This window comes from Rhinolophus sinicus, chromosome 16 (genome assembly GCF_057876585.1).
Source record: "Rhinolophus sinicus isolate RSI-liver-muscle chromosome 16, RSI-T2T, whole genome shotgun sequence".
Lineage (NCBI taxonomy): Eukaryota > Metazoa > Chordata > Mammalia > Chiroptera > Rhinolophidae > Rhinolophus > Rhinolophus sinicus.
In genome coordinates, this window is record NC_142516.1 from 13,725,201 (window position 1) to 13,741,020 (window position 15,820).

The following is a 15,820-nucleotide window of genomic DNA, read 5'->3' on the forward strand; positions in this document are numbered from 1 at the left end:
TTTGAAAAAACAAACCAAAACACGGGAGAAACTGAGATTTCAAAAGGGCTTGTATGTGCTGAATTATTAATTCAAGTAAAAATACTAAAATTTGCAATAGGGTTATTCCTTGAGCCTAAGCCAACAGGATAGTATTTTTCTGGACACCTTTTTTTAAAACCCTTTTTAAAAATCATATGTCACCAGGGTAATGGCTTTGGCAAGCTCAGGCCTAAGAGAGCTGGAACTTTAGCAACATGGAAGAAAAAGGGAGGAAAGACAGAAAGCTGGGCATATCTAGTGAAACGAGTCTGCATGTGCTCATTTCCAAATAATACATTCATTCTCATGGCTGTGGGAGACTTTGGGAGATGAGGGAGTATGCAACTCCTAGTCAAGGTATTAGCAGTTGATGGCATGGCTACAGGATATCTGTGTGTTTGCTGAAGGAACACAGCCAATAGCTGGGAATGTTAAGATCAAGGTTCACATGTGCAAATAGGCATCATAAAAGGCAGAACGTGGAGTACCGATATTCTTAAAGATTGAAGGGCTTCCAGTCAACATGGTAGAGTAGGTTAAGGCTGTGCTCACCTCCTCCCACAACCACATCGAAATTATAACTAAACTACAGAACAGCCATCATTGAGAATTACCTGAAGTCTAGCTGAATAGAAGTCATATAACTAAGGATATACAGAAGAAGCCACATTGAGACTGGTAGGAGGGGTGAAGACACGGAACGGGCTGGTCCCACACTCATGTGTGGTGATTAAAATTTGAGAGAGATATCTCAGCTGAGGAGATCCCTCCTGATGAGCAAGAGGATCCCAGCCCCACACCAGGCTCCCCAGCCCAGAGTTTCGGTGCCAGGGAGAGAAATACCCACAACTTCTTGCTGTGGAAATCAGCAGAGATTGTGACTGAGATGGAGGACTGCTGGAGTCCCAGAGGTTCCTGTTAAAGGGCCCACACACAAAATTACTCACTGACGGACTCACTTGCTCTGAGCTTCAGTGCTGGGTCAGCAACTTGAAAGGCATCCGGGACATATGGGGAGGAACTGAATTGCCTACCTTCAGGGTGAGAGCTGGAGGGGTAGCATTCTTCCAGACAGATGTGCTGGCAGAAACCATTGTTCCTTTGTTGAGCCTCCCCTATCCCCTCACCTATCCTATACACCTGTCCTATATAATGCAATATAATACCCGGTATTATATTGTATTATATTATATTACATTATATTACATGCCCAGGTCTTATAGTAAAATAAGACCGGGTCTTATATTAATTTTTGCTCCAAAAGATATTAATTTTTGCTCCAAAAGTTGCATTAGAGCTGATTGTCTGGCTAGGTCTTATTTTCGGAGAAACATGATAGCAGCTCTATCTAATACATAGAAACAAACCCCGGGAGGCAGCCAAAATGAGGAGACACACATATTCCAAATGAAAGAACAGAACAAAACTTCAGAAAAAGAACTAAACAAAATGGAGACAAAGAATCTACCAGATGCAGAATTCGAAACACTGGTTATAAGGATGCTCAGTGATCTCAGTAAGAACTTTAATAAAGAGACAGGAAACAGAAAAATGGAGAAAGAATATATAAAAATAACCAGTCAGAAATGAAAAATACAATTACTGAAATGAAGAATATATTAGAAGGAAAAAAAACAAGTAGATTAGATGAAGCAGAGGATCAAATCAGTGATTTGAAAGATAAGGTAGCAGAAAACACCGAATCAGAATAGCATAAAAAGAAAAAAAAGAATACAAAAAATGAGGATAGTTTAAGGGACCTCTGGGACAACATCAAGCATACCAATATTTGCATCATAGGGGTACCAAAAGGAGAAGAGAGAGAGCAAGGAATTGAAAACCTAACCTGGCAAAGGAAATAGACATACAAGCCCAAGAAGCTCAGTGAGTTCCAAACAAGATGAACCCAAAGAGGCCCACACCAATACACATCATAATTTAAATGCCACAGGTTAAAACAAAGAAAAAATCTTAAAAGCAGCAAGAGAAAAGCACTTAGTTACAAGGGAGCTCCCATAAAACTATCAGCTAATTTCTTAACAGAAAGTTTGCAGGCCAGAAGGAATTGGCAATGTATTCAAAGTGATGAAAAGCAAGGGCCTACAACAAAAATTACCCAGCACAGCTCTCATTAATAATCTAAGGACAGTTAAAAATCTCCCCAGACAAGAAAAAAGCTAAAGAAGTTCATCACCACCAAACCAGTATTACAAGAAATATTAAAGGGACTTCTTAAGAAGAAGAAGAAAAAAAGATAAAAAATATGAATAATAAAATGGCAATAACTTCATATCTATCAATAATTACTTTAAGTGTAAATGGATTAAATGTTCTAATCAAAAGACATAGGGTGACTGAATGGATAAAATGAGAACCTTACATATGCTTCCTACAAGAGACGAACTTCATATAGAAAGACTGAAATTAAAGGGATGGGAAAAGATATATCATGAAATGGAAATGAAAGAAAAAGAGCTGGAGTAGCAATGCTTATAACAGAGAAAACAGACCTCAAAACAAAGACTATAATAAGAGGCAAAGAAGGGTCCAATAATCCCACTTCTGGGTATTTATGCAAAGAAACCCAAACCATCCACTGGAGAAGATATATGTATTCACATGTTCATTGCAGCACTATTTACACCAGCCAAGATATGGAAGCCACCTAAGTGTCCATCAATAGATGATTGGATAAAGAAGAAGTGGTACATATCTATACAATGGAATATGATTCAGCCATAAAAAAATGAAATCTTGCCATCTGCAATAACATGGATGGACCTAGAGGATATTCTGCTAAGTGAAATAAGTCAGAGAGAGAAAGACAAATACCATATGATTTCATTTATATACAGAATCTAAAAACAAAATAAATGAACAAACAAAACAGGAACAAACTATAGATACAGAGAACATTTTTATGGTTGCCAGATGGGAATGGGTTGGAGGAATGGGTGAAAAAAGGGAGAGGATTAAGAAGTGCAAATTGGTGGTTACAAAATAGTCATGGGGATGCAAATGATAGCGTAGGGAATATAGTTAATCATATTGTAATACTATTTATGGTGTGAGATGGGTACTAGATTTATTGGGGTGATCACTTTGTAAGTTATATAAATGTCTAATAATTATATTGTACACCTGAAACATGTATTATTGTATGTCAACTGTAATTGAAAAATTAAAAAATATATATTTTAAAAAAGCAAAGAAACAGAAAAAGAACACTGAAAGACTTATGAAGAACTCCTGCTTATTTAATAACTATATCCTAGGCTCCTCCCATGTAAAGGGTTGGGTAACACGGTAACTGTGGGCTTGTCTTCTGTAAGACGGTGGCCTGGGTTTGAATCCTGAAACTGGTGTGATACTAGGAAATGCACTTAACCTCCCTTCATCTCAGTGTTCCTCATCTAAAAATGGGGATTATATTCATAATAATACTACTGACATCACAGGACTATTTGAAGGATTAAATGAAATAATATTTGCGAAGCACACAGAGTACTTCCTGAGACATAGGGCATGGTTAATACATTTTCACTGTATTTTTATATGTGAAGGTCTCATTATGAGTATATCTTTTATGCCTTTGAGTTTTAGTTCTAGCTCAGGAAACATATATTAAACAAATAATATCACCGATAAGTGTTTAATTACAATAATGACAGACATTATGATGGAGACATTAAGGGTATGACAGAGCAGAAAACAGGAGACCTACCTTCATCTGGAGATCAGGGAAGTGACATACACCCTCATACTTAGAGGGTAAGCAGGACTTGGCTAGTGGTGGAAAGTGGTTTCCCACAGAGGGAACAGTTAGCACGAAGGTTTGGAGGCATAAAGGAATTTTGTAAACTCTAGTAATTGGAAGAGGGCCAATTTGGTTGGCGTGGAGGGGGAGACATGATATTAAGGAGAAATCATGCCTTGTGCACCTCATGTGAAAATGTGAACTAAATATTTAGGGTGGGGTCAGATTTGGTCATGCAGAAGTGAAGAGTTACTGGAGGGAAAAAGACATGGCATTAGAGGGACCAGTCTAATCAAGGCCACAGAGAGAGGGACAGTGGGAACCATGAACCAGTTAGAAGTTAATTTTTGTTAACAGAGAAGGTAGAGAGGTGATAGCTAGGTATAGATAATACGGTAAAGAACATGGGGGCAGATGATGGAAGGCACTGAATTCTGAGCAGAATGGTTCTGACTTTGGTGCTTTGGTATGCAATTTAAAACCCTCCAGGTTTTGGATAAGTAGACCGATGGGTAAGAGTCGTGTTTTAAGCATATTGCCCCAGCAGGTTTGGGAAAGAGTAAGAATGAAAAGGGGAAGAGAGAGGGGTACAGGGAGGGAGGGGGAAAGAAAAGGGAGAGAGAGAGAGAGAGAGAGAGAGAGAGAGAGAGAGAGAGAGAGAGAGAGAGAGAAGACAAAATGGCATATAGCATTTTTATTCAATTCAGAGATGCTCATAAAAGTCTAGATGAGAGAGGCATGGAAGGCTAGAATGTTGCTCATACATAGTAACCACTAAGTAAATATTAATTCAACTGCTTTTAAAACAAAATAAAAATAGCTCTTGATTGGTGCAAAATGCTGTGTCATATAACAGCACAGTTTCCCACCTCTTAGCTCTTGTAGCATTTGCTGTGGACCCTGCACATGCCAGCTACGTTCTGTGGTGCATGGTGATTATTTAGAGATAAGGGTGGATCAGCAATGGGCTTCAGACTCCTAGAAGACAGACACCAGGGAAGATATTTATTTCTGAATCTTTCATACCACCTTCATTCAGTAGGCACTTAACAAATGTGGGCTTCTTTCTGCAGTTCAATCTGTTCTGAACCCAAAGGACTCCAGATTAAGGGATTTTAACTCCTTTGAGATTTGACAGGAGTAGTAAACTTAAGCTTTTGAGACAGTGGCAGGTGGCTCAGAGTCCTGCACAAATAGGGCTAAGTCTTATTTTTATTTCAGGAGGAGGAAGTGAAACTTCTATTTCATCACTGAACATTTATATGTATTTATTGTCTACATCTAGAAAAAAGACTGTGTACCTGCTTTTTGATTTCCCTGTTGGCTTCCAGTTTCCAATTTCTTAAGCTCAAATCTAAATGAAGCAACCTGTAAAATCTCGGGTCAGGCTGGAGGCCATAAAATTCATCTACTCTAGAGGTTCTGAAGCTGGAGGTCCAAGAAGAGACATCCATGAATGAGATTGGCGAAGAGGGACTCAGTGAAATGCCACACAAAATTTTGTGGGTATTTTTGTAACTATATTTTTCAGAAGAGAGAGAGTCTATAGAAATTGTGAAGTTCTCAAAAGGGTCTGTGTGACTCTGAACATATGATCCAATGCTTATCAAACTATCATAATGGGAAGACTGAAAGGGAGCCATGACTTTGTCTCATGAAATGTCCTTGGAAAAAGGTCCCATTCTAATTATCATCCAAGATCTACTGACAGAAAGTTCTTTCTTCAGTCTACCCTAATCCTTGGCACCTCCTCCCCATGCAGGCCCTTGGTAAATTCAGTGGAAATAGCAAACAGCTGCTCACCAACACCCACCCCAAAGAAAGAACAAGACATTTCTCACATATCTCAAGCTGCCTTAAATGTGCTTTCTTTGGCAAAGAAGAAAAAAAAAGAAATATATTTTTGGCCTCTAAACCTTTTCCCACCGTGTGTATTTCTGCAGAAATGTTATCCATATGGTTTCGATAGCTTTCTCCATAAGTCATTAGGAATGCTTTGCACTGAGAACTTTTCTGATGACCACGGAGTCTTTGGAGACTTTTTAAAATGGCCCTCATAGCCTTTCCTTCATAGAAACAGGGACATTAAACTGAGTCAAATGCAAATGAACTAGCACCTGGAAAGGGTGGAGTTTTATTCTAAACTCAGAAACCATACGACTTGGGTAAGTCTTATCTGTCCATGCAAAGCTTTCACCTCCTCCTCCAGGGAAAAGAACTGGTAAATACTCCATTGGTACAGAGGATGCAATGGTCTCAACCATTTAAGTTGATATTTAGGTTTGGTTGTGGTGACCCCATTAAATTGTAAGCTTTTCAATCACCCCAATGCTTCTGCATTATTTCCAGAGGATGTAGTGAGGATTTTGGATGTAGTCTTTGGTGTGGAATGCCTGAGTCCATCACCTACCAGCTGTAGCTTAGCATGCTACTCAAGTTTTCCAAGCTCCAATTTCCTATGAAATGGGATAGTATTACCTATCTCATACCTCACAGCATTTTGAGAATTATAAAAGATAATATAGGGAAGCCCCAAATGAAGTGCCCAGTGTGTGGTAAAAGTTCAAAAAATATCTCTCTCCTTAATCTCTTTTTCTTTATCTGACAGTAGTTGGAACTTGGAAGGGTTCTGTGTTTCCTGAGGGAAATATTAGCTGTGTGGGATGGAGGAGAGGATGACAAGAAAATGTTCCATAGAGTTAAGTCCTCTCTTTCTAATTCATCTGGACCACAGCCCATCTTGGGAGACTAACGAAAATAGCAGAGTTAAGAGGAATTAGTCTCTGCCTTGGTCGTCCTGTGAAGCTGCGTAACTAGGTAATTTCAGACTGATTTCAAAACTACATTCCTAGCAGGGCTCCTGCTGACTGCTCTCACTCAAGGAGGGATGATGGAGAAACGGAGAGAAAGGAGGAAAGACTAAAGGAAGGGTTGGGGTAGTGAGAGACAGAGAGAAAAGGCAAGAGAGAATGAAGGAGGAAGAAATAGGAGATGGCAACCTAGCGCTGCATATTGAAATGGATGGGAGAAACAGCGTGTGTGGTGAACATATTTCTTTGTGGTCGAAATCAAGGTCAGAACTGTCTCAGTAACTACTGCCCAGGATCTAAACCTGGGCCAGAAGCCGAGGGAAGGAGAAAATTGTCCAGGCAAAAAGGGAGAAGTTTCCACTAGGCAGAGAGAGAAACCAGTTGTGGCTGGAGAACTGTCCGTGGTGCTGACTACCCTTAGATTGCATTAGAGGGAAGGAGAGAGAAGCAGAAAGGAACTTTGAACTGGCTACTGCTCCCCTCTCCGTTCCCCCTCTCAGTCCTGGACTGCTGAGACCCAGGGTCATTCCGATTAGTTCTCTCTTTCCTCCTCTCTTTCCCCCTCCATCCGTGTCAATTAAATAATTTTTCTCGAGTTCTCAATTCCTCACTTAGTAATTTCTCTTCTGTTTTGTTTCAAGATTCCTCTTCTGATTAATTCAGTAGCCCCTAGATCCTTCCAGGCCTCCTTAGTTATCACGTCTCTCTCCCATGACCTTTCGAATAATAATGACAATAACAATAGCAATCATAATTACAGATAACATGCTTTGAGTACTTACTAGGTGTCAGGGAGTATTCTAAATACTTTTACATACATTAACTTACATTTAATTCTTACACCAACCATGTGAGATAGGTAGTCATACTCTCCTATTATACAGATGATGAATTGAGGCTTTAGAAATAAGTAGTATGGCCAAGATCACATAGTCACAGGATTCCAACCCGGCAAGACCCCGCACTTTTGCTGAACCTGGGCTCCTTTAAATTTCTCATCACTTTTTCCTTATGGCTCTCTGCCCCTCCATCTGGTAGCTTCAGCGATGCTACCTACCGTTGCCTAAGCTTCCAGGGACTAGGAATTTTCATTGCTGGTTTAGTTTAAAATTTAAAAAGGATGCAAAATAAGCAAACATACTGAATGTGCACTGTGTGAGATTTCAGACTGTGCTCTGGCCTGCTTTTCTGCTTCAGGGAGACCCCCCCCCCCCCCCGCCCAGGTCAGCAGCCCCAGCCTGAATCTCAGGCTAAATTCCGAGTTTCCGACTTTCTATGTTAATGCCTTAGCACCTGGAACCGTCGTCCCTTCCCTGCCTCTGGTTTAATCGACAGAACTTTGCGTCCTCTCAGCTTCTCACTTCTACATCCTGCCCACGTAGAGAAGCACTTGCTTAATTCTGGGAGGTTACGTGGGCTCATGCCTACACATACAGAGAAACAAACGTCTTAAATACTCATAGAGAGGCACCCAGATACAAACGGACCCACACAGCACTTCCAGGCAAAATCACCCTCGGATAGATACACACAGACGCACAAGCAGCCGCATACCCAGAAACGCTCAGATACTTGCGACACAGGCAGCTACAGAAACACTTAGCAACACCGCCATGCGGGGCTTCACAGTGCCTTTGGGTGCTCACACACTGAGACACGCCACCCTATCCTCAGACCCACGAGACTCCCCAGCAGCTCAGCCTCAGCCCACCCCTCCCCGCAAGGAGGCCTCCCTCCTCGCCTCCTCTCCCTTCTCCTCCTCCGCCGAAAAATGTACAAAACACTCCTCAGAATAAACCCCGGCTCTGGGCTCCTCCCTCCCCGCCCCCGGCTGTCGCTCCCCCATTCATTTTCGCCCGTCGCCGGGTAAGTCCCTCCCCCTGTGTAGCCCGGCCTCCGCTGCTCCCCGCCCGGAGACCGCGGCGCTCTTGGACTTCCCTCTCCATTCGCTAGCCGCCTGGCTCCGGGTCCCCACGGCTGCGAACTGATCTGGCGCGGGGGAGGAGGAGGAAAGCGCAGGCGAACGAACGAGTGAGAGAGGGAGAGCGAGCGAGCGAGCGAGCAAGAGCCAGAGCGAGAAAGCCTGGGGGCAGAAGGAGTAGTGACTGCCTTCGGTTGCTGGGATTCATGCCTGTCCTCGGGACCAGCCAAGGGGACTTTACGGCTGAGTATGAGCCAGGCTGCTAGGAGCCAGGTACCCCCACGCCTGCAGTCCCCGCGCCGTTCCCGGTATGCGAGCTGGACGCAGGGCTCTCCCAAGTTCCCACCGAGCCGAATAAAAAGCGTCCGCCCGCAGCTCTCCGCCAAAGACGGACATTGACTCCAGGTAAGGCGGCGCCGGGCGCAGCGCCCGCGGTCCATCTGCCCTTGGAGACGGCCCCGGGCCGCATTCCGGGTGCCCCTGCCCACCCCGCCCCCCTTCCTCCCGGCTCTTCCCTCGCCACCCCCGCGGGCTCCAAGTCCTCTCAGATTCTCGGGAAGCAGGGAGGTCTCTGTATTTTGGGGTGCGAAGGGTTAAATGCGGGTTTTAGTACGTGGCCTGTGTGCTCCCGGCACGCTCCCAACGTGTGTACCGTGGTTGGAACTTGATGTGGTGCTAGTGTGTGTTTGCGTGTGAAGCGTCGTCTGCGTTTGATGTGTGTTTGTGGTGTGTGTGTGTGTGTGTGTGTGTGTGTGTGTGTGTAGGGGAGGGTTGAAGAGAGGTTCTATAACCTATTTAAGGTGCGATTTGTGTGTGCATGTTTGTATGTATGTGTTTGTATGTGTGCGCTTGTGTGTCTTTTTAATTAGGTCTCTAGCTTACACGGAATGGGATCCTTTACTATAGGATCACGTAGCCATGGGGAAACTCACTGTGGACTTCCTCTTGGGGCTCTGGGATTGGGGTTTGGGGAGGATTAGGGGGATAAGGAGGGCACCTTATTTAGCCCAATATTGGTACCCTGGAAGGAAAATTCCTCCAAAGGATGGAGACCTTATCACCGTTTAATATGAAAGAGAAATGGCCAAACCTTGAGGCAATGAGACACTGTCACTTTAAATTCCACACTAGGCAGACTCCAGGATTCTGATGGGAATTTGGAGTCACTGGGCAGTGGGTGACAGAGAAAGGGGGAAGCCAGCGGTGAGCTCCTTATCTGAGGCTTGACAAGTCTGGGATAGAGCTACCCTGCTTCCCAGTTTGTAATTGAAACAGCGTAACGGCACATTCTGCTTCTGGTGATTTTGGGGAGGATATGGGCAAGTTTGCATGGATCCCCCTAAAGGAAAAGGAGAAAGGGTCCTCAGGGACTTGCTCATCTATCATAGTTACACAGACTCTCAAATCCCTACAGATTTCTTTTGGGGGAAACGCTGGGTAACATGGAAGGAGATGGATGGGGCATTTCCCTAAGACAGATTCCTTTTTCCCTTTCCCATTTTAGACGGGCTTGGGAAGCCCTAGGAAATCTTTCCCGAAACTGTGCCTCCTCATGGCTCCCCTGGAGTTAGGAGGATACTGAGAGAAGGCAGAGAGAGGCAGTGTGTGTGTGTGTGTGTGTGTGTTGCGCGTTTCAGTACTGAAGGAGACCTACAATTTGGGAATGGGTTGTGGGTGGGGAACTCACAGCAGGATATGGCCGTAATTGACTTAAACTGCTGTCCTGTGGATTTCCACCTCACATCTCTTGCTTGGCTCCAAAATACTGCCGAGGGCACTGGGGTAGTGGGAAGAATCTCGGTAAGGAACAGAGTTCAGGTCAAGTCCCTCTTCCCTCCACCTCCTAGGAGGCTCTCTTGGTAAGCCCCATGCCCCCCTGGCTAAGTCTTGCCAGGCTTGGACTATGGGGCTAGCCATTGATTTGATTCCTGGCTTCCTCTTAAAGGCTTGCCCTACTCAGCAAAAATGCTGACTTTTACTGCTGTTCATGGCTTCCAGATTCGGCAGCTGTTACTTTTCCAAGGTAAGAGGCAGCTGTTCATTCCGCTCTCAGGCAACAAGGCTACGGGAAGAAAAGGGCTTAGATGCTGGGACACAGTCTCTTGTCTACCCTAAATGGAAAGTGGCCATTGAAAAGACCTTTTGGGAAAATAAAAGTAGAAATATCCTTGTCTTAAAAAAATATTTATCTGCATATATATATATATATATATATATATATATATATATACACAGAGAGACCTACATATATATATATACATATACATATTCATATTCTGGGGGAAATAAAAGCGAACGTGTTTGCAGGAACCTACCTTGGCCGTGGGTGATGGTGCTACCTACAGGCACTTGCAGACACACCATTCTCTGGCCAGAGGCTGATACCTCAGACTGAAGCCTTCAAAAGGACCACAAGAAACCTGCTTCCAGAAACTCACATCAGCCAAGTTCATTTTGGGTGGGGGTGTGAAGGCAGAGGAGGAGACCCCGATGTGAGGTACTGCTCTCATTGTCTCTCTTTCAATTCATAGCAAATCAAATCAGGAAGGAATATTGAAAAGCAGCCAGGCAGGATGTGGTGGCCCAGAGAAATGATAATTCCCCCCGATTCTCTAGCGAGTTGGTGGTCTGCCGGGGCTAGAACCCGAGACGCCTGACACCCAGATCAACATCCTTTCCACTCTGCCACCCTGTCCAGGACCTGTACATTGCTCTCCACCCCTATCCTGCCACTTTGCTCCCACCCAAGATAATCGCTTGTCTTCCCTCATCAAACTTTTCATTTCAGAGATGCCTTTTAAAGCTGCTCCATCTGGAAACATGACCCTGGAGAGAAAGGGTCCAATGCCTCAATCAGTCTCCTCAGTAGACACGCACACGCACACACACACACACACACACACACACACACGCACACACCAGACATTCTTTCTCCAGTGTCTTTAGCAGGGACCCAATGCTGACTATGACTGGTAGAGTCCAGCAGAGCACCTGAACTATACCTGAGCTCTTTATTAAAGAACACCGTACTTTCCATAGGGCCAAGTGTGCACCCATCCACCGATGCAAATACTTCAGGCAAATTCATTTATTTATATTAACGAGAGTCTTGTCCTTTACAATTATCAGCCTCTCAGTCACAGGACCATGTGCAGCACACATGCATGCAGCATGCACTCCTCCAGACATGTGCACACACAGATCCAGAAACCTTTCCTACTGGCTGTACTCTCCAAAAGGGAATTGCGGTCTCCGCACCAAATTGTGTTCCCCTAGATAAAGGTATCACCCACATGAAGACCGGGACTCAGAGTGACAGGGAAGGAGAAATATAAAGCCCTACGAAAGATAGGCTTTTGAGAAGTCAGAATCAGGCCCACACTCAATTTGTACCCAGACTTCTAGATGGGCATTTCGGGGTGCAGGCGAGCACTGAGAAAAAAATGGGGGTTTCAGGCCCATCTGCAATAGAGTCTTTTCCTTGCAGGCTTTTCCGGGGCTGGATGGCACTTCAGTTCCCAGAAGGGGGAGCTGTGACTCCATTTCAACCAAGGAGAAACAGCTCGGAGATTCCACATCAGTTACTGTGGCCCGTTGAGTTTCCAAGGCCCAGCTGAGGCCACAATGTATTTATTTGAAGCAGTACAGGTGGGGACCTTAAAAACACTCTGCCGTGGTCAGTCCAAATAAAACATCTTCTTGGTGCTTGCAAGAGTTTATGCTATTGACCACAAAGTCTTCTATGTGTCTGGAAAGGTCTTTGCACAAGGGGCTTTCAGTTGTGTAAAGAGACATTTTCTGATTTGCATCCTCTAGTTTGTCCCCTTCTGGTTCCTTAGACAAAATTGCTGATACGTATTACCTGAACAGGCCAACTTGCCCTTCTCTCTCTGCATCCCCCCTGCTAAAATCCAAAGATTAACAAATTGGCCCTGAACTCCTGGAAATCATGTCAAAGAAAAAAATGGGGGTCATGTAAAGGGGATAAGCCTTCAAATATCATTCCCTCATTGTTTTCCATTCTCATTCCTCTGCAAGGAATACCTTTATCTTTCCTCCATCTCCCCACTTCAGCCTCTACTTTTAAAAATTATACCCGTATTTCAACATCCAGTTCAAATGACCCTTCTAAGAAGTCTTCCCCAAATCTTATTTTGGAATGAATCCCTTTCTCCCTGTTCTTTCATGTAATTTTCTCTGAAACTCTATTTTAACTTGTATCTGTTTGCATTGTTTTATTGCTCTGCAGGTATATGTCCAGATTCCCCTTTTCCATATGGTCTTCTTAGGAGCGTCTTTTTATCCCCAAGGACTAACACATAGTAGTTGGTCTACAAATGTTTGCTATTGCTGTTTTCCAGTCTCAACAGAAGCCGTAATCAATTTCTCTCTCTTTCTCTCTCTCTCTCTCTCATAACTGTTTCATATTCACTCAAAGCAATGCATTCTTGACTTCAAAACTGCACCTCCTATACTTACGATATACGGATACCAATGATGATACAGACAGGTAAAATTATGTCCTACTTGAAGTGAGCATTACCCTACTGTGTTCCAGGTATTTAGTTTTGTTCTCATTTAATCTTTCTTCTCACCCAACAAGGCAGATACAGATCCTTTAACAGGAGAGGAAAGTGAAACTCATTTTGGCTAGGTCACTGGTCCAAGGTCCCATAACCATCAGAGAGAAGATAGGAACGTAAGTCCTTCTTGCTTAAACATTTCTGCTCTTTCCAGTGTACCACTGACTTGATAACCACTGTGGATGGCCAACAGGGTTGGGTTGGTTGTTCACTAGATGCTAGGAATAGCTGGGGACATATATTAACTCTTTGAAATGGATGTTATGAAGGAGTCAGGGATCACTGGATCAAAGAATCTCAGTGTTTTCAGGAATTTCAAGAATCTCAGGTTCCTCAATAGCCAACCCTTTCTCCTCATTCTAGAATCAATAATCCTTTTTGTAATATCCATAACACATGGCCACTCGGTCTCATTATTAGTACTTTTAGCAATAGTGAACTCATTACAACACCAACCAGTGTATGCTGTATAGAAAGAGCTTTGTTAGAAACTTGACCCTAAGTCTACCTTTTATCTATGAATCTCTGAAATCACACAACACAAGAATAATTATTTTCCAATTACGGGCTCTTCACGTATTATGGGAGCATGAGCATATTACCACACGTATTCCCTTTAAGACTAGACAGGTGCATTTTCACAGCCTCGTCTCCTGTAACATTTGTTAGGTCCCCTCATCAAACAGGATGTTATTCTATGGGCATTATCTAGTTTATCTCACTTTTAGGGTTTGAAGCTACAAAAGGTGGAGGTGATCTGAAATTGAATGAGGATTAAAAAGGGACATTCATTCATTCATTCATTTATTCAACAAATATTTATTGGGTGTCAATTATTTTTTTAAGCATCACTCTAGACCAATACTGTCCAATAGGATTTTCCGTGATAGTGGATATGTTCTCTGAGCTGTCAGGTATGGTAGCCATTAACCACATGTGGCTGCTGAGCTCTTGAACTGTGGCTATGTTACTGATAAACTGCATCTTTAATCTTATTTAATTTTTATTAATTTTCATTTCATTTAAATCGTTATATGTGACTAGTGACAACTGTAGTGCACAGCACAGAACTAGACATTAGAAATGTATCGTGAACAGGTTTGTATGGAACTCATAGTCTGGTGGGGAGGGATGGGTAATAAATGAGTACACAAATAGATAAGCCCAATAAATTTATATAATAAGTAAATGTATGCAAATAATAATCTGGGGTAATAGGCTAGAAAGGAATGCAGATGGTATGTATACCTTTCAGATAGTCAGGAAAAAAACTTCTCTGAGGGGTGAAATTGGTGCTGAGATTTAAGTAGAGGGAACCAGCCAGGTGCTTATGTGGGGGGAGAACGTTAGAGGCAGAGAGAAGAACGAAGATGAGGTCACTAAACAAGCTTGGGCAAGCTTAGGAAATGCAAGGGAGAGTGTGGCTGAGGCTTCTGAATGAGGAAGAGAAAGTCATGAGATAAAACTAAGAAAGGTAGGCAGGGGCCAGATCCCAAAGACCTTGTACAAGATGAGGGAATGGAAAGTCAGGGTATCTCCTTCAAATCAAGGAGGTACCTTGGTTTGAAGCAAGTCGTCTGAGGACGGAGCTGAGGAGAGTTTGGAGAGTGACAGACGCTCATCATCAAGTTCTCTCGAAAGGTTTTCATCATGTCCATTTTTTATCAGTCATTTCAATGACTTAATCGAAGCTTCATCGGTTGTCCTGCTCTGAGTGCTGCAGACGCTGGAAATACTCAAATCTAAAGGGAGAGGGAGAAACTGCAGGAGGGAAGATAGATAGAAAAGAAAGAAGGGAATGAATATCCAGGGAGAAAGTAATTGCACAAGTCGGTGGGAAAAGGATGAAAGCTGAAATCAGTTTGGATCAGCAAATATTTATTGCATATCTTGTCGGGGAAAGGCCTTGAACAAAATGACTGAGGGGGCATGGTGATGCATCCTGCTAGATGCTGGCAATCTAATAGAGGGCATTCATAAATAATGGTCATTCACAGTAGACTGATACTTGTCATTTCAGAAGGTCCGTGAGAGTTTGGGGGAAGTGTTAGATTAGAGTACGATCACCACAGAGGTGAGGGAGGAGGAGGAAGATGGCCTTTCCATTTTATATCTTTTCATTTGGTATCTCTATTAATCCTAAATGTCATGTAATAAGACTTCAGGGGCTCAGGGCACCTGATTCGAGTCCTGGTTCCTCCCACTGGATGTCTGGACCACCTTCTGAACACATCTGCCCCTCTCTGGGCCTACCTTCTGCCAATTGAGAAGGACCACACGGTGGCCTGTCTCACTGCAGGGATTTGCTCAGCTCTTTGGAAATGTTGCATGACGATTGTAAAAGCCGAGAGAGACACACACAGGTTGGCCAGGCTTCTTCATAAGGTTTACACGTCCTCTCCCAAAATGAACAAATCTGAAAGAAGCCATACCTCAGGGCACAGATGGTGGCTCAAGACAGGGTGACTGAGTGGGATGGACATGCTGTTATTGTAACTCTAAGTATCAGAATGATTGAACGGTAGCAGGAAAATCACTGTCCTTCTGGAACACAGCAGCCTAAAAAGGCTGCCTGGAAATCCGTAGACAGTCCTTCCTACTGAGGGGCAAAGAATACAATTAAGAAGATAATGAAGCTGAGGAAAAGTGAAATTAATTTCTTTCTTTTTTTTTTTTTTTTTCATGTGTGGGTGAAGGGGATCTTTGTCTCTCAAAGGAGCTATCTTTT

The 15,820-nt window shown here is 43.4% G+C and overlaps 1 protein-coding gene across 2 annotated transcripts in view; it reads left to right on the forward strand.

The window, feature by feature from the left end:
- Positions 1-8,504: 8,504 nt before the first annotated feature.
- The window catches only part of BRINP1 (BMP/retinoic acid inducible neural specific 1), a 167,966-nt gene continuing 160,650 nt past the window's right edge, over positions 8,505-15,820 (forward strand). The window contains exons 1-2 of one of the 2 annotated variants that reach the window (XM_074330929.2): positions 8,505-8,914; positions 10,817-11,006. The gene's annotated coding sequence lies outside the window, so the exon portion shown is untranslated. The remainder of the gene's footprint in view (positions 8,915-10,816; positions 11,007-15,820) is intronic. The other variant, XM_074330928.2, reaches the window with a different exon arrangement.